General features: G+C 39.6%; 1 long non-coding RNA gene across 1 annotated transcript in view; it reads right to left on the bottom strand.

Annotated features, from left to right (window-relative positions):
* The window catches only part of LOC134871153 (uncharacterized), a 59,625-nt gene extending 45,843 nt beyond the window's left edge, over positions 1–13,782 (bottom strand). Inside the window, exons 1-3 of the long non-coding RNA XR_010166637.1 lie at positions 13,651–13,782; positions 13,118–13,235; positions 4,621–4,771 (exon numbers count right to left, since the gene is read on the bottom strand). This is a non-coding gene — a long non-coding RNA (uncharacterized LOC134871153). The remainder of the gene's footprint in view (positions 1–4,620; positions 4,772–13,117; positions 13,236–13,650) is intronic.
* Between the last annotated feature and the right edge of the window lie 3,699 nt (positions 13,783–17,481).

Below are 17,481 nucleotides of genomic sequence, written 5' to 3'. Positions count from 1 at the left end.
ACAGCTAATTACGGATGTAAATGGTGGCGGAGAGTGACTTCTAATTCTGCATTAAATTGTCTCTTACCTCAGCAGAAAAATTTATCAGAGGAGGCAATGTCAACTTTTACTGGGGTGGGTTTATTTGCATTTCTGCACACATTAATTCCTGGGATGTGCGGCGCCTACAGAGCCAACCAAAGGGCACGAACTGCATCCCAGCACTGGGTACACATCAGAGTGGATGTTATTGCTCTTCTCAGCCTGTGGTCGCCTAGCTAGGAAGCTCTTCTCACTAAATAATTGCTGTACATACATAGCAGGAGAAGACAAACACATGGAGAAGTGCATGTCTGTAAACTGCTGTCACTTACTTCCCTCCACAGATGTTTACAAGGTCACAGCATGGCCATAAAGACTGAATGAATGCAGGAAAACACAGCGCGATGTGAGGAGCACAACCCCAGGTTACGCGTTGTAGCCGGGCGCATTAATTATCTTTACAGCAATTCTTGAGGTGAAAGCAGCAGATTTGAGGCGCGGCCAACAGAAGCGGTCTACACGGAGCTTGAAGTCAGAGGGCACGGCGGCAAACATGTGGTAGGTGCCAAGCTGCAGGGTCTGAGAGCTGGGCACCAGGGACGAGAATGATTAGAGATTTATTACAGCTTTTTCTGCAAAGTCACGCACCCGGCCTTTTGTATCAATGACAGGAGGATCTATGTAGAAAAAACAGAAACAGACATACTGGATGCAACCTGAATTCTAACTGATATACAAAAGACTCCTCACTGTGGCCCGAAGAATGTGTTTGCTTGGTCATTGATTGACCCCCAAATGAAGGACCTCATCACTCGCTCAGCTGTTCCTGCGTTTCATCCCGCTCAATCCATTTACATTTAAGCACAGCTCTGCTTGGCCTAATTAGTTCCATGGCTCCATTAGTCTACATTGTGGTCAATCCATTCATCACTTTGCATGTTAGTTAAAAGCCCATTTCTCTGATCCTGTCACTGTTCTCTGCCTATTACTACTTATTCCTCTTTTTTGACTGAGGGGGATTATAGGTAAGTAATTACCAACAAATGACATCACAACAGGCTGAACCTTATTAGTGACTTTTGGATACCAAGATTATGGTCTGATAAACTGTATATTTTATTTCCACATGATGTCATATGATAAGTATTTTCTCTGATAAAGAAACTGAACATTTTTGGTAATTCATGTAAAAAATAAGGGGGCTTCACATAAGAGAGAAAAATGAAATAAAGAGCCGAATAGGAAGCGAGGGAGGGAGAATGAGAACGACAGAGAGAAAGAGGGGTGGTAATGATCCCTGCATTGAGAGACTTGGCTCACCCACTGGCATACTGGCTCGTATGCTCCAGTGGCTCCAAACTTGCTGAGGTCTAAAACTCGCATTACGCCTAAAAAAAAAAGGCAGGCAACCAGGACCTCAACACACTGAAGCTTATTAATTCTCAGACATAATGAGACATTATCATGTTTGATGTACAGTTCACATACTCTTAGGGTGCTCTCTGCTATCAGGACACAAACCGTTGGTGGAACTAGCTTTGACAAAAGGGAAACCATCAGGTGGGAACAACAACAGTCATTTAGTAGATAAAGTTGTCATGTCAAACCATATAAAGTGACCAGCACGCAAAAGGGTTTCTTTGCGTCAATATGTTGCTGGTTTACAAATGGAGGAAAAAAATGCTCCAGAGAAAGTAGAAAAGCAGAGATTCTTGGAGAGCTTTTTGCATTTACAGTCATGTGTTTGAGACGCTCTGCTGTTTCCTTGGTTGATTATATCCCATTGGTATTCACTTTACCATTGCCAGGTCGCGACCACTTTATGTCTACTATCTGCTGAAGACAAGTGCAGCGAGGGTGATTCTCAGGGTGATTCAATGTCTGGTAGAGTCCCTGAAAGCGGAACTCATTTCCAGGCCAAGCTACCTCGGAGTCCCAGCAGGGAGACATGAAGCAATCTCAGGCCCGTGATGCCCCCCCACAGTACCCGCTGCCCTTTCACTCCCACATCCTCGCCTTTTATCGGGAATCTATTTTCCCTTTCCACCCCCCCCCCTGTAAGGTTACTCCATCTGAAATTTTACATCTCCCATCTCTCACTCTCTCTGGTTTCCTCCTTCCATGATGGATGAGCTCCACACTCTGGGGTGTCTCAGCTTGTCCATCATGCCCCGCGATTAGGAATTAAAAATTGCAAACGTTTCACAATAGCCACCCCCATTTCTCTCCGACTCCCCCTCCACACAACCCCGCCGCTCCTCCAACCACACCTGCCACACCATAGCCACCATCACCATGACCGAAAGCCTCATGGCCACCATCAACACCACCCCCCATATGGAGCCTTACACACTATGCCCAACTCAGATGCACCAAACACCTTCATTCATCTAAGTGGGGAAAAAAACATAATTTATTTTGTACTTCCCAGATAATTTACTTTTTTTTCTTTCCTTTCTACAGGAATTCTCCATTTCCCTATAAAATGAAAATTCATCTAGAATTACATCTTATGTCATCATTATGTTTATTAAGCGTGGATGATGTATATGAACAGCGCTGGCTTGCCGCTGAGTGCTTAATGATGCATAAGATTAAGCCGAGGCTCTCAGCTGCGCTGTGACTCCCCTCTGGTACCCATACTGCCGAGGCATGCTGGGAGTACAAGCTCCAAACGGCCATCAGGTGAAAGGAACTAACATCTCTCTTTTTGTCTGTGAGTGAGGCTGAATGTGGTGTGTACTTATGTTTCGTGCACACCGCTGAATGGGATTGTGTTTCTTCCTGAGCACATGTAAGAGCTGAAGAGGAATGGTATGCTATCACCGCGCTTTATAGCATCTGTCCCCCGATATTAGAAATAACTTGCTTTTTCCTTGCTGACGATCATGCTGTTTTCTCCATTTCAGCCCTTTCTCCTCACTGCCCCTCTATCCATCCCTCGACCCCTTTCTCTCTGTGTCCTTCCTCCCTTCATTTCTCTTCTCCCCTTCTCTCTGCCACACCGCTGTTTTGCCGCAGCAGTCTATGACAAAAACATTATCCTTCTGCTGCTAAACAATCCAATAAACCTCTCCACAGGGAGGAAGTTAACCTCTTGTCTGTTCGACTGATGCCTTCCAGACCACGTGACGGCTGCCACAGTAAATTCAAATCATTAGTCTCCTTGCCCCCCATCAGAGAGAAAAAAAACTTCTATTAGTAATGGAGACCTCGTAAGAGACCTTCCGTGGAGAGCACTGCCTTCCCAATTCCCAGCGGAGAAATCCTGCACAAAAAACTAATTCTACTTTTAATAATCTGTCATCAAGACCAGAGGCAGTCATAAATTATGTGGGGAGCATGTGCGAGAGCGAGCCACAAGAGGGAAATCAGGGTGGAAAATCAAAGCCCAAGTTTGACAAACTTTCCTGGAGATAAATAATAACTTACAAACCGGATTAGTTGTTAAGTCACAGCTGAGCGCACAGTCAAGCCATTCCAATCAGCCAATGCAGATGAAGAATTTATAGGTGGAGCTCATCATTTGTTTTCCCACTCTCCTCCCTCTTTTTATATGCATCCCACCTTTTCTCATTCCTGTCTCCTTCAAGCTCATTATATTCAGGGCTTGTTGTCACACCCAGGGCTGGTTTTATCATTAACTCCTTGTGTGCCATAGCAAAGAGTACATGTGGAGGCGTTTCTGAGGTGACAGGTTTTGTTGTTTGGGGGAAGGGCAAAGGCCTAAAGACGACAGAAGAAGGAATGCCTGGATTGTGTTGAAAAGTAAATAAAAGGGAACACTGGAGTCCCCTCAACAACTGCAGCATTATGGAGCCTCAGACCTTAATTGACCACTAAAACAAAGGAAATCATCATGGGAGAGGTATGTTGAAGGTGAAAGAGAATTTGAAACATGACCACGGTGCTTTGAGGGAAAAAGGCTATCAGCCGCAAGGGTCTGCTCTTTGTTCCTGTGTCAATATCTCTGTAAACTATCGACATGCATCATAATCGTTCCCTTCTATCAAGTGCAGACTAAAGAACAATCTCCATTAGGTGACAGCGCCCCGGCAGGTTGATAAATGCTCCCTCTCGAAAGGGAAGGAATTGCGTAAAATAAAGAGGCATGTTCCAACAAGTCTTGTCAAAATGGTATTGATTTAATCATCTGCAGAAATACACATTCTTGGTTAGTGTAGCGTGCAGCAGAGATGGCAGCCGCAGCTGAAGCTGGGATACGCTTTACAGTTGTTGACGCGGAGACGCTCTCCCTCATTGGCTTTGCAGGTGATGAAACACACGCTGAGCCGCACTCACATTTGTTTCCCCTCTCTCCCTCTTCAATCAGATGTTATTCTAAGAAAGCGTCGGAAAATCTCCTTTTCTATTTTTATTTAGGACCAACGAACATAACTTAATGTGAGTGGGCGAGTCTATATGTAACACGCCGCTGTGGCCAGCCTTCTCCTTGGCCTCTCAGCAGAGTGCAGAGGCGATAGATAACAATAGCCCTCCATCATCTAGACACACCAATGGTATTCCAGTGGCTGGAGTGAGCTGGCCAGAGGTCTGGGAGTGTTTATTTAACATTGGGTGTTGGGGAGTGTGTCTCACCTTGGGACAAATGGATCCCCTCTCTTTCCTCCTCTGGCAGCCTCAGAGTAAACACCAAGGCAGAAAACCGGAGGTCTCATTGCTCTGAAGTACAAGTTCATCAGGCATGAGGGTAGGCTCATCATTGGAGGCTTACTGCAGGATGGAGGGCCTATAAAACAGAGCAAAACATGTCTGTGTAAATACCCATGTTGCAAACACGTACGTGATGGTAACAGTACAACTTACTGCTGCCTTTTCTACCAAAATCAAAGCAGCTGCAGCAAAACCAGATGTTTTCTTACACATGTAATCATTTAGAAGGTTAAAGGCTTATTATTATCTCCTCACAGCCCATCCGAGCTGTGATGAGGTGAACACAAATAATGTGCCTCCAACAGAGGGAAGATGTGTGGCTGCGGCCGCTGGGGGTTGGGGACAATCCCACAGTGACCTGACCTTGACATGTCTGAGTGAAATGGTGGCGGAGGCTAATACCTCATCATATCGAGTTTGACTTTGAGCTCACTGTGGTGGGCTCCATAAAACAAAGGATAACAGTGTGGACAAACAGTCGTAAACTATGGACAATTAATATACCCTGGTATCAAATACAAGCATGTGGTTTTGCTTTGTTGTCTTTTAAGATAGAAATGTGCTAGATACGTGCTTTCACTTCATTTTGCCTACATTAAGAAAACATAAATATACAATATTCAAAAAATGAATTCATTAAATTGGGAATAACATGGGAGGGAAACAGAAAATGCACTCAAATTATTTTTGGATGCCTAACCCAACACTGACACAGGTTTTGGTTTTTATCTGATAATAAAACCTCAAAGCCAATGGGATGGAATCATACATGACCGCACCATAAAAACGTCTATATTACAAAAAAATGAAATGTCCACCTCTCTGAAATCAGGATATAACTCATCGTATCAGGCCAGGTCTGACGCTTCAGACATTACTCAGTCCAGGAGGACAAGTGGAGAGGTGAGGGAGACACAGACCTTTATATATTACCTGCTGCTCCAAAGTAAGGACAAAGGGAATGAAGATGACTACCCTGTCACAGGAAAAAACAGATGAAGCAGACAGACCTGACTGAACTGTTCACTTACTGCGACCTGGGACTCACACAACACACGGAAACAGAACTAACATTATTTTATATATATTTCTTTGATCAATAGACATTGTGGTGGAGTATGTTCCCCCATGTCTGAGGACAAAGAATTTCCTAAATAAATTGAGGAATTGTATTGTTTTTATAAGTTATTGATATTATGTTGTGAAAGTTGTTGACAGACTATTAAACTATAGAGTATACAGACTATTCTGCAAAGATGTATTCTGTTGTGGTTTTGTTGATTGATAAATTGGTTTATTTATTTTTAAGAAGAAGAAATGTACATATTTTCCAGTTTACAAATTCCACTATAACACTAAACTAAATATCTCTGACATGTTTTAGAAATAATCTATTGATCAAAAAAGAAAAGACGAAGACTGCAGCTCTGGATACTACATCATATTTGTTATAACTCATCATTCAGCATAACTGATAAACCCAAAACACCATGAATAAAAATGTTGCTTGCATTTTCTCTTCAGTTCAGTAATAGTTAATTGTATTCTGAATGTACTACTGACAAGATGTGTAGATGTTCAATAGTAGACTGAAATAATCAGCTTATCTTGATTGTTGAATAAACTGCCTCTTCAGACAATTTTGCTGGTTGGTTAGCCAAATACAGACTTGTTTTGTCCACAATTTTTCCTGTCAAGCTTGTCATTGTTTGGGCCATTTCTCAGGTCACAGAGCAAGAGATGAAAAAAAAAAGAAAAAAAGAACATGAAACACAAATATCAGATATGACAGGTAAAGTACATCACTTTTGACTTGAGCCAGCCTCAAAATGAGCTAATGTTCATTTTGAATTGATATTAGATAAATGCATCACTTATGGTTCTCCAGTCCTCTAACAGCTAAGGCAATCTTAATCTTTGTGTCGATAATGAAGATGTGTGTGATATCAACTAGTCAGGGTAATTAATAGGAATGTCAGTGACATTGTATTAATAGCATCATGCATAGCATCAATTTAGCGTAAATTGTCGTTTTGACAAGCCATTTTAATTAAAACTATCACACAAGAATTAAAGGACCGTGGTCGTCATTTTGGGAGACTATCAAATAATGCTACCATCTGGTATTTTTTTGCATGTCTTCTCCCCGCTAATTATAAGTGATACTCAAAAGGTTAGAGGCACTTTGGCAGATGCAGTGATCACCACCATACTGTCCCTGCAATAACCCACAGGTCGTTACACTGTACATAGTGAAGATATGATGGCCTGCTGTTCTATTATGATAGACGATGATTAGGAGGACCACAACTCTAAATGGTATTAAGGAAAAAAAACACTGACATTATTTCATATCCACAAGGTTTTTCTAAAATAACATTCCTGGTTTTGTGTTCTTCTCAAACCTACAAGGTCATGTGACACACAAGCTCAAACTAGAAATGCACTTCAGTCTTCAGTGAGCGGGGATCTAGCCCAGGAATCAATCTTCCTGACCACTCTCAGAGCCCAGGAGTGAGCTCAATATGGGCTCAATTCCTGTGGGCTGCTCCGGGGATGAATTGAAATGGCTCTCCTGTACAGTAGTCTCACAGACAGTCTTTACAGGAAATGTTGCTTTTCTATTCATTCAAATGCAGCAACTGTGCTTCTCCAGAGAGCTCTCTGCATGTCAGTGGGTTTTCACATTTCTGCAGGGGTCACCTTCATGACTGAAGGAGGTAACACTGCTTATCAATACTTGACCTTATCATTTATTGAAGGTGTAGAACTGTACTTGTACTAATGGAATTTTTCTTTCTAAATAAGAGTGCAAAAGAACGACTTTGGGCACTATTTCACCTCAATGATAACAAACTACTGACCATAATACCGTAGCATATATTAATAGTATTACTGTACTACATTTCTGTCATGGATTGAATACATTTTGACGATTACATATACGTATAGTACTGAATAGAAATGCAAAAAACATGAGAAAATAAGAGAATCCTGATCACAAAACAGTTAAGGCATGTCGTATGTCTCTAACTGGTTTTGTGCAAGATATATTTCGCTAGATTTACAAACTCATAGTGGTAATAGTAACAAATATGGTGGCCATAGTGAGACCATCTGATGCTAAATTGTGCTATATCAGGTCTGATGCACAAAGCTGGCGTCCTTCTGCTTAGTTTAAGGACTGTAGTCTAAAATGCAATGCAAGTTAACATACTGTGTCATCTGGAAGCTCTTTAAATAGTCAGTAGTTTCTGTTCCTTGGTCTGCAACATTTCCATTTTTGATATAATTATCTTTGTGGAAATTGTGAGGGAAGAATACTGTAGTATGGTCGAAGAAAGTTTGGAAATAGACGCAAGGTCATAAGTAGTGTAACACATTATGGGTTGTTGGAAAGAAACATTACAATTTAAACATGTTTAAACCCCTGGTTAGTTAGTCTACTTAATAATGGAATGTGTTGTTTTGCAACTAGTGAAACAGAGATATGGCCATAGGAGTTGCCATTTACTTAAACCTCCATACAATTAAATTATCAACATTCTTAAAACAATCATCCTTTGTAAAGTACATGATGATGTGAAATGTTTACTGTATTATAGGGATCTATCAAATTATCTTGTGGAAAGCTAAATCAATGAGTGAGTGAGTGTGTGAGCAATAGATGAGTCAGGTGAGAGAGTGATGGAGTGAGTAAATGAATGAGTGTAGCGAGTAATTGCAGCAAATGAGAGAGTGAGCAGCCTGACCTCTTTGCTGACTTGTGTTTTCAGTCGCTCTTCCTGGTTACTATGCGTCATGCTTTGTTTCATCTGACGTGCAATTATTTTTTCCATTAAATACACAACATGTATTTCACTTAGTTTTTCTGAATGAAATTTCAATCAGAGGCCATTACACTCTTCAGACAGAGAAAGTTTGGAAAAATAACAACACGCAATGGAAAAGAAAATAATGCTCTGTCAACGGAGATGGAAAACACAAAAATAATCATTTGCGGGAAGCAGGTGATGCATATGTTAAAGTGTCAAGAAGCAGAGGAGAAATTAATAGCTTTCTGCCATAAGCATTCTCTGATAAATATGATTACATTTGCATACTTCATTTTACTCTTGATCTGCTGTCTCTGTGATTCTTGTGAGTCTCGTCGCCTGTTCTAAAAAGGAAAAGTAATTTCCATTACTGCTCAAACATGAAACAAGTATTTCGGGTCTCATTAGGGATTTCCCTGCAGCTCGTCCCGTTGACGACACAATAGAGCAAACATATGTCAGCAAGACCATGTAGGATAATTGTGCATCAAGAGTAAAGGAAATGGTTAAGTTATGTAGACGCGACGTTTAATTACCTAGACTATTTCTGCAGTGTAAACACGGCAATGTGAATAATGTGTAAATCAATGATTTGAGGGGATGGTTGTGGACTGGGTGTTGGATGGGTCTCCCAGGAAGTGTTTTTTGCCTCATTAACTTATCAATAAGGCCATCTGACATTGTCCTCTATTTGCCCTGATGAGGAAAGCTGTCCATTCCAGTGTAATGGTCCTACATTTGTCCCAAATCCTGACATGTGGCAAGAAAATCTGCACACACGCATGAAACCCAGATAACATTGTTGGCATTTACTTTAACTAAGTGCATATGTGTCAAACTCTCAATTGCAAGCTATTGTATGTCTGGGGTGTCTGTGGGTTTCCCATCATGATCAGCTACTTTATCAAGGTGTTGCTCTTGTTGTGTTTATGCCGTAGGTCATTGAACACAAGGGTGGCCTGTGGTCGGAGTACACGCTTTATGTGGCCGGAGACATGCAGTGATTGAGTTACCTTTTTCCAATCCAGTAATGGACTTCAATAGCACACTGTATCTTGGAAAGTGAGCTCTACATCTTCCCCAAGTACTCTGATAAATGTTGCTTTCACATTAAATGAGACCTTGTATCTGTGTGCGTGCCTGTTACAAAACTCTAAATAAAAACATCTCTTTGTTTCTTAAGTCTTTACTAACAGCTCTTTAGGACACAAACTAAAATAGAAGGCACTAGATTGTTGTTTTTAACCATTTGCACAAACTGTGCTTGTACATTGTTAACATTTCATTTCTTCGCCATGGATTGGAATCGACAAACATATTGGTGGTTTTCGTTTGGGCAACTCTCTGGGCGACAATATTTGCTCTTTTCCCCTGCTGTTTTCCAGTTCAGGATTCCAATTAACCTGTGCAGGGCGTGACGCCAATCACAGGACGCCTGTATCGACAACGGGCATGAAAAGAATAATGCTGTTAGGATGATGTAGCTTACTGTGGGGGACTCCTCCCTCACTGGTGACAGAGAAGTTTGCTCCAGTCATTTATCAAGTCCTCTCTGGCCACCAAGGGGCTGGCGAGTCCCAGGGCCGCCTGCTGCTTGGGGGGCCAGCATGCAATATGTGCATTTTAGGCCTCTGGTGGGCTGGCAAAAACTGCTGATGTGCTCACTGCTGCTAAGTTTGATGGATTTGTTGTTGTCATTTGCTTTGGTTCTATTCCCCCCAACAAAACAAAGGGAATCATTAACTCTTTTGTGCTGCATGGGACTTTTATGGCTTAGGGATAATGCAAAACGAGATGGGGTACAGATGGGGTCAGCTGGAGCATTCTGTTGCTGGAGCTTTCCAGAATGGGGCGTTGAACATGCATGGATGATCCTGCATAGAGAGCTGATTACAGAATGATTTAGTGACCAGTGATATCCCTTTTCTTTCTCAAGCTCCCATCATTGGGCTCGTTTCAGCCGCAAGAGTGCAACTGGCAGCGCTCACCACTTATATTTATAGCCAGTTGCTGTTTAGCACCTCATACGATGTTCTGGCCAGGCTCAAGACTGAGCCATTACAGTGCTTCACCGTTAGAGGCTCGCAGTGTTTACTGATGCGGGCTTGGCAGAGGACTGCTCTACCATCAGAGGCTGCTGCATTGAGTGTGGTCAACTTAAAACCTCAACACTGATTTTACTAACAAACGTAGAGATTCTGTAAATGAATAACAATTGTAAGTTAAAATAATCGGGTGGTTGATCAACAGAAAATTAACTATTTATTTATTCTCCAAATCTGCTTCATTTTTTTTACAAAAGGTGAAAAGGTGACAGATTGTGGTTAGGACATACACAGTATCAACTGTAGCTGCGCAGACTACTAAGAAAGAAAGATATATCGATAAAGATTTCATATAAAACTGATTGTGGATAATTGTACATGCCTACAGTTCGTTGAACAATACACATTGTAACAGATGGGAAATAGTTTGGTTGGAGGCAGTTGGCCATGCAGTTGCTAAACTTCAAGGTGAAGACTTACTTCCTCAAGGGAGAGTTGAAGATCAAGACAAATCCTCTTATTTTTCTCTGTCAAGTCATCACAGTCTGAGACGAAATACAAATTGAGATTGTAGCAAACGGCCTGCGACAGTCTGCTGTTGACTGCAAGCGTTACAGGCGTGATTGAGTGTGTGTTTGACTGCTCGAGGCCGAGGGCTAACAGTACTGTAACACATACAAGGTCGCCTCAGAGAGAGAGTAGCCTCAGCACATAATCCCAGTGTTCTGACTACTGTGAACACAGGCAGGCCGCAAAGTGAAAGAACATCACTTGGGGAATAAGATCATCAAGACAGATGGAAGCTTATGGTTTTTATCCAAGAAGCTATGTACTGTACTTTAGTTCCCTCACCTCTTGCTTTTAAATGGGCATGTGTTCTCACTTTAGATATTCTTGTCTCCCAAAAACTTTGGAATTGTAATACTTTGACCAACATTGACGCGTGTTTGATTTAGCTCAATGTTACCTGAGCAACCAAGAAAAATGGCTACACTATATAGCAGCAATATTTTATCAATATTGACCAGAGGCTCAAGCCAACCTTGTTATGTTCCCCTTACGCTCATCAATAACGCAAAGAGGAAAGTTATTTCCCATATAAAACTAATCTTTCCTTTTTATTGTATTTTAATGAAACAGACTTGGTTCTAAGGCAGTAATTCATTCCATTTGTTATGTTTGGACAATTCATTAACATTATCATCTATTATCATTAGACGGAAATTTTAAGCTTCTTCTCCCTTGAGATGCAGTGCGTTTCTTCTCTTCAGTTTGCATTAAAACAAATGTGGACCTGCTGATGCATTAGATTAATGTGCTCACTCACTGCCTGCTACGAAGCACCAGTCCTGCTTGAAAACTAGACCAGATCTCTCTCTTTTTAAGCTTCAAACGCAAAAGAAACAGAATTTTACTTTGTTTGCTTTGATAATGCATTCTGAAAAGCTGACTTATTGTTTGTTTTATTCTGTAACTCGTGTGTCAGTACAAGTTAATCTTTGCACTAAATATAATGACACAACAGAGTATCTAGTGGCATACATTGTCAGTAATTGTTAAATGTAAACACAACGCTTCTGGAAAAAACAGAGAAGCCTGTGTACATATACACCGCATTATAGTATTATTTACACAGAGATTAATTTGTCTGTTAATTTACTGGCTAATATAATCATCCACACGTCAAGCATTAGCAGCACCCTTTTTGCCTGACTTCCTGTAACATTTACTAAATCACAATGCTAATTAGTTATTTAGACTTCCAGATCAAATTCTAAGTTCCTAATTCTTGCTGAGTCTGCTGCAACAGATCAGGCCATTTGCTAATTACAAAGTTTGCTTTTTTTCCTGAATAAATAATGTTGATTAATTAGCAAATCTAAATAAGTGAGGATGATCTATGTATTATATATCACTGTCATGAAAACTCACTGAAACGTTTCATTTACATTGCCGGAGTTCTTAATTACATGCATCCAAACTTTACCCATTTGATGGAGAATTAATAACATGAAAGGTGGAAGGTTTCACGTAAAAACCTTGCAAACTGAAAAGGTATGAGTAATTTAAGCATCCAAACAATGCATTTATTGGATTCTTAGCTATTTCAGACAAAGGTAAGCTCATCTGTCAGTAGGATGTACAGCCACAATTATTTATACATCTGTTTTTAGGGGATAAATTATCATAATATTCATATAATATTCAATAAGTCAGTGAAATTGAATCACCTAGAAACATTTACAGAACATGAGTGGTGCGTAAATAAACAATAACAAACTCTCTGTATCCAAAAGACAGTCTGGATATTTTAAACTTCACAAAATAAGGATTAATAGTAGGGCTGCTTCTTGGGATTGCATTTGTGTGCAATATGTGTCTAATGTTTTAGTGAAACAGTATGAATTTGTATTTTGTCTTATCATAATGCTGACCAGAAATGCTTCATTGTGTGTTGTAATATAGGATGTCATATTATAGCTATGCTGCCTTTGCTGTACTGTCATTTAATACAAAACAAAAAACAGTGCATAAGAACACAATATAAGTCATTGAACATACCTTAAGTTTGATAGGGCAGTTTGCAGAGAAGCTCAATCCCTCCTGAGGACAATTATGTTGCATTTCTTCTTCTCACTGTCAGTCCTTGGAGTATGAATGGGGTTGTCATCATCATAACCTAAAACAAAAAATACATTTTAGGTTTCTATACCTTCTATGACCTTGCATTGCTCATATGTGACAGTTTTATGAATGTATAGCAATATCCCCATACATCTTGCTGGACCCTGTTAGCATCAACAACCTTGCTGACACTGCTTTTCCTGCACGGATTAGCAAATTATCACAACGATTCAAACGTTTGCATTATAGTAGTATAACTGGCACCTTTTCTAGTAGGCTAAAGCTAATACTAATGTTGTGCAGCTAATGCTACTGCATGTTTGTTTATTTATATTGATAGCTATTTTTTAGGCGTCTGCAAACATGGTGTTTTTATACATATTCGTAAGTAAACAGTTCGGGTTTTACATTCTATGGTTTTACTTAGCTCTAGGCTATCTTCCAACAAACAATTACAGTGATATACACACCTAGCGTTTGAAACAAGCTAAATTGCCACAATCGTTGTATGCTTTGCGTGGCTACGTCCGTAACGTAGAGACTGGTCTGTAGTGGTGCATTGGTTTGATTGGTTGGCGGGCGGCATGCTTGTCCAATCGGCTTTGTTGTAGACAGGTCATTGCATTTTTTTGGTTCTCCTCCACCTGTCCCTAATAAGGTCGAGCACGATTGCTCAATGAGAAAAAGCTTTAAAACAAATACAAGTGATCATAAAGAGAAGTCTTTACTTTAAATATAAGATGTCAGACTGCCAGTAACCAAAGGTAACACGCATACTTTAACTCACTGATACTGTAATGACATAGGATTTAGATTTTACGTTCTGCAACTTTATAGACTTTACTTCTACTGCAAGTACTTTTAACTCCACAACATGTATTTGATAACCTTAGGTATTGTAAAGTACTTTGCAGATACAGATTAACTATACAAACAAAATGAACAATTCAATTATTAAGTAATAATATACATTTTTGAAGATTATCATCTTCATCATAAAAGTGATAGCCTACTATGCTATACAAGCAATTTTGCGCAGGCTACTTTTTCCTTTGGTACTTACATTATATGTTGATGCCATCACCTTTACTTTTACTTTAGAAAGATTTTAATGCATGAATCTTTACTACTACTATATTATATTCACACCATTGCTGCTTTTTCTTAATGTTCTGAGTATTTCTTCCACCTCTATACAATTGTTAAAATGTATATACATTAAATAACTGAAACATGCTTTTACATGTAAATAGTTTTGTAATTTTTTTTTAAAAAAAGATATAAAGCTTAATTTCTTTGATTACATATTAAAACATAGTGATAAGCTGCCGTAGTGCAATTGTGAAAAACGTCTGGCTTACTGTCACTGTGGTGAGCTGCACCTCCTCCAAGACACGTTCTTTCTTCGAGAGATTATACAGGAATTGATATTTAGGTAATTGATAATCCCTGTGTGAGTAATGTTGTCAATTTGGCACCTAAATCCTATTTTGGTGGCCATCTGGGCTCACCAAATTGCTCCCTTGAGAGAAGAGGTTATAGGTAGTAATTATTCAGAAGTCATTTACTTTTAGAGGTGCTTAGTGCTTATCTGCTTTGCAGTTAAAATGTTGCCTACAGACCTTTTTGCCCCCAAAAATATTATTTGGCTTAACACATATCGAATTCTACTAAAAGACATATAGTATACCTTTGGGATTAATTCTACATCATGGAAGTTTTACAACAAAGTAATCAATAGTCAAGCAAAGATGATGAAAGAAGATCTTCTTGCTGGGCATGAGGGAAACCAGCTTTTTTATTTACCTGCATGAAGACAGATATTCAATCTGTTTAGGTCCATTTATGGTGGGGGTGAAAGGTTAGTATATGTATAATTCAAAACTTTCAGACTCTTTTTCATGCAGATTACATGTGTGATCTGTTTGACAAATGTTAGACTTACACAGGCTTATCCGACATGCACTGTCTGTGCATTTCACTCACTTATTGCTGAGGCACTCTGTCAAATTGATTATCCAGTCAACTAATTCCCAGTCTATGTTTAGCTAAAGTATGATAGAATCATTGTGTCCCATGGGTGCTATTCTCATTTGTGTGTCTGTCTGTGTGAGTGAGTATTTATGTGAAAGAGGCTAACTAATCAACAAACTGGGCCAGAAGCTGACTATTGAGCAATCTGGGACAGTTCTGAGTGTGCTTCAGGGCTCATCACAGCCGAATGTACTGTTTGATAGACTGCAGCTATAAGGGGCAATAATCATAGAGAGGTTGTTACTGCATCATCTAAAACTGATCACCATATACAGCAGGTCGTATTCACTACATGTGCACTGCAGAATAAAGAACGTCCAGAGAGGTTCATAATGTTGTTGATGATGGTGTAAATCCAGGGCTTTGATATAACATAACGACATTTTATGATTTGCTTAACAAGCTAAATTAAGTCTGTTTATTGTGGTCTTTTGTTATTTATTGTTTTATTTTATCTCATGTGTTTTGTTTGCTGGTCTATAAGTTATATTATGGGACATTTTTGAAAACTGTGTGGACATTTGGTGAGGTAAAGGGCAAAGAAATGTGTGGAATTTTTTGTTTCTGTTTCATGATGCTTAAACTACAGTATAAGGAGTGAAGGCACAGTTATACGTTGGTTTGCACACATTTTTTTTTTTTTTTACAAATGTTGAATCTTCACTAAATTTCATATGATATCAAACATTAAAGATGTAACAAAACCTGGCAAGGATTTCATGAGATGATGAGTCAGGGTAATTGTGCTGTCCCTATGTATTATTCAATTTCATTTCCCAACATGATTATCTTGAATCATTAAAGAAATTTGAATCATGTATTTTGCTGCTGGCTTAAAAGCAGTAAAAATAGATATACTGAGTTTATATATTGCAATTATTACACTTTAAATCTGCAAGGAGAAGGGGAAATTCTGAATTACCCACAACATTTCCAAGAAAACCACAGACCAGATGACCTCAGCTTCTGCCCTGAAAGGTCATGCCAATTTACAATCATTTGCCAAAGTCTTGTATGTGTGACCTTTTTTGACATTAACATAGCTCATTTCATTGCAAATGAAACGAAATCAGATGTAAAATCGTTCTAAAACATCACATAAAATCTGTGTTGCTGCTTTGACATTAATAATTTAAATCGTAAAATAGTTTGCTCCGCCCGTTTAAATTTAATATTCAGATACTAATTAAAACAGTCTTAACATAACTATAATTGAAATTGTACATTTGTGCAGTCCTAGTGAAACACTCTCCAAGGAGTTTTTACTCACCTCTCACTGTCTGTGTTGTAGTTGAACCACAACCATGCAGCTTTTACGCTCAGCAGGCCAGCTCAGGTTCATAGCAAAGCACAGTTCAATACCAGTTGGTCACACAAGGACACCTTCTTTATTTCTTATTGGAGCAGAAATATCTTTATTACATTATCTGATGTGTCTGACCAAGCAGAGTCGGTGGAGAGGAGAGCAGAGGGTGAAGGAGGTCATGTAGAACCAGACAGGGACCCTGGCATGACACTGTGACGTGTAAAGATCCCCTCCACTGAGCTGTGCCTTGCACAACAACATGAAACAAGGAAATGAGCCACAAACGTTTTCCTGCCCCCCCCTAGCTACAAAAACACACACAAATTCATAAACAGCATGCAAACACAAGCAAGGAAACATAACCAATAATAAACAAATCTTGTTAGTATTTTGATCCGATGTTTTCAAGATGATTTAGATATTTTTGAAAAGATCTCAGGTGGAAATATGAATTCATTTTGCATCGGTAGGATTGCTCAATAGACGGCAGCACTATGGCCATGTGTTCATCTTGTTTAGTGCACAGAGCTGACAAGACTCCACTGAAAGGAAATGATATGCCCTCCACTGGGTCTTCTCTCTAAATGAGAGCCATTGCCCCTATTAGATAAAGGTTAATAGTCATTTGGTGAAGAAAACAGCAGATTTAATGTCTGATCCAGAACACAAACACAACCAAGCAATGCTTACATTTGTTGTCCACCTCATGAGACCCTTTTACGTTCCCTCTCCGAAACCATAAATATTTTAATTTTGACCAAGTGAAAAGCTATGATGTTCATTTTCTCTGTGCCCCGCAGGCAGGAATCAATGACATTTGAAATAATTGTTGTTACAAGGGTAATCTCCGGAGGGAGAATGGCGCAAAACTGTAGAGAAGATTTGAGTAAATTACTGTGTCAGCTTCTATTTATTTGCGACCAGATTGCCAGAGGCAGCACTTCAAGATAGCCATTAGGAG

This window comes from Eleginops maclovinus, chromosome 10, assembly GCF_036324505.1.
Source record: "Eleginops maclovinus isolate JMC-PN-2008 ecotype Puerto Natales chromosome 10, JC_Emac_rtc_rv5, whole genome shotgun sequence".
NCBI lineage: Eukaryota > Metazoa > Chordata > Actinopteri > Perciformes > Eleginopidae > Eleginops > Eleginops maclovinus.
The sequence above is the reverse complement of the archived record's forward strand: the minus strand, read 5'-3'. Positions and strand labels throughout refer to the sequence as shown.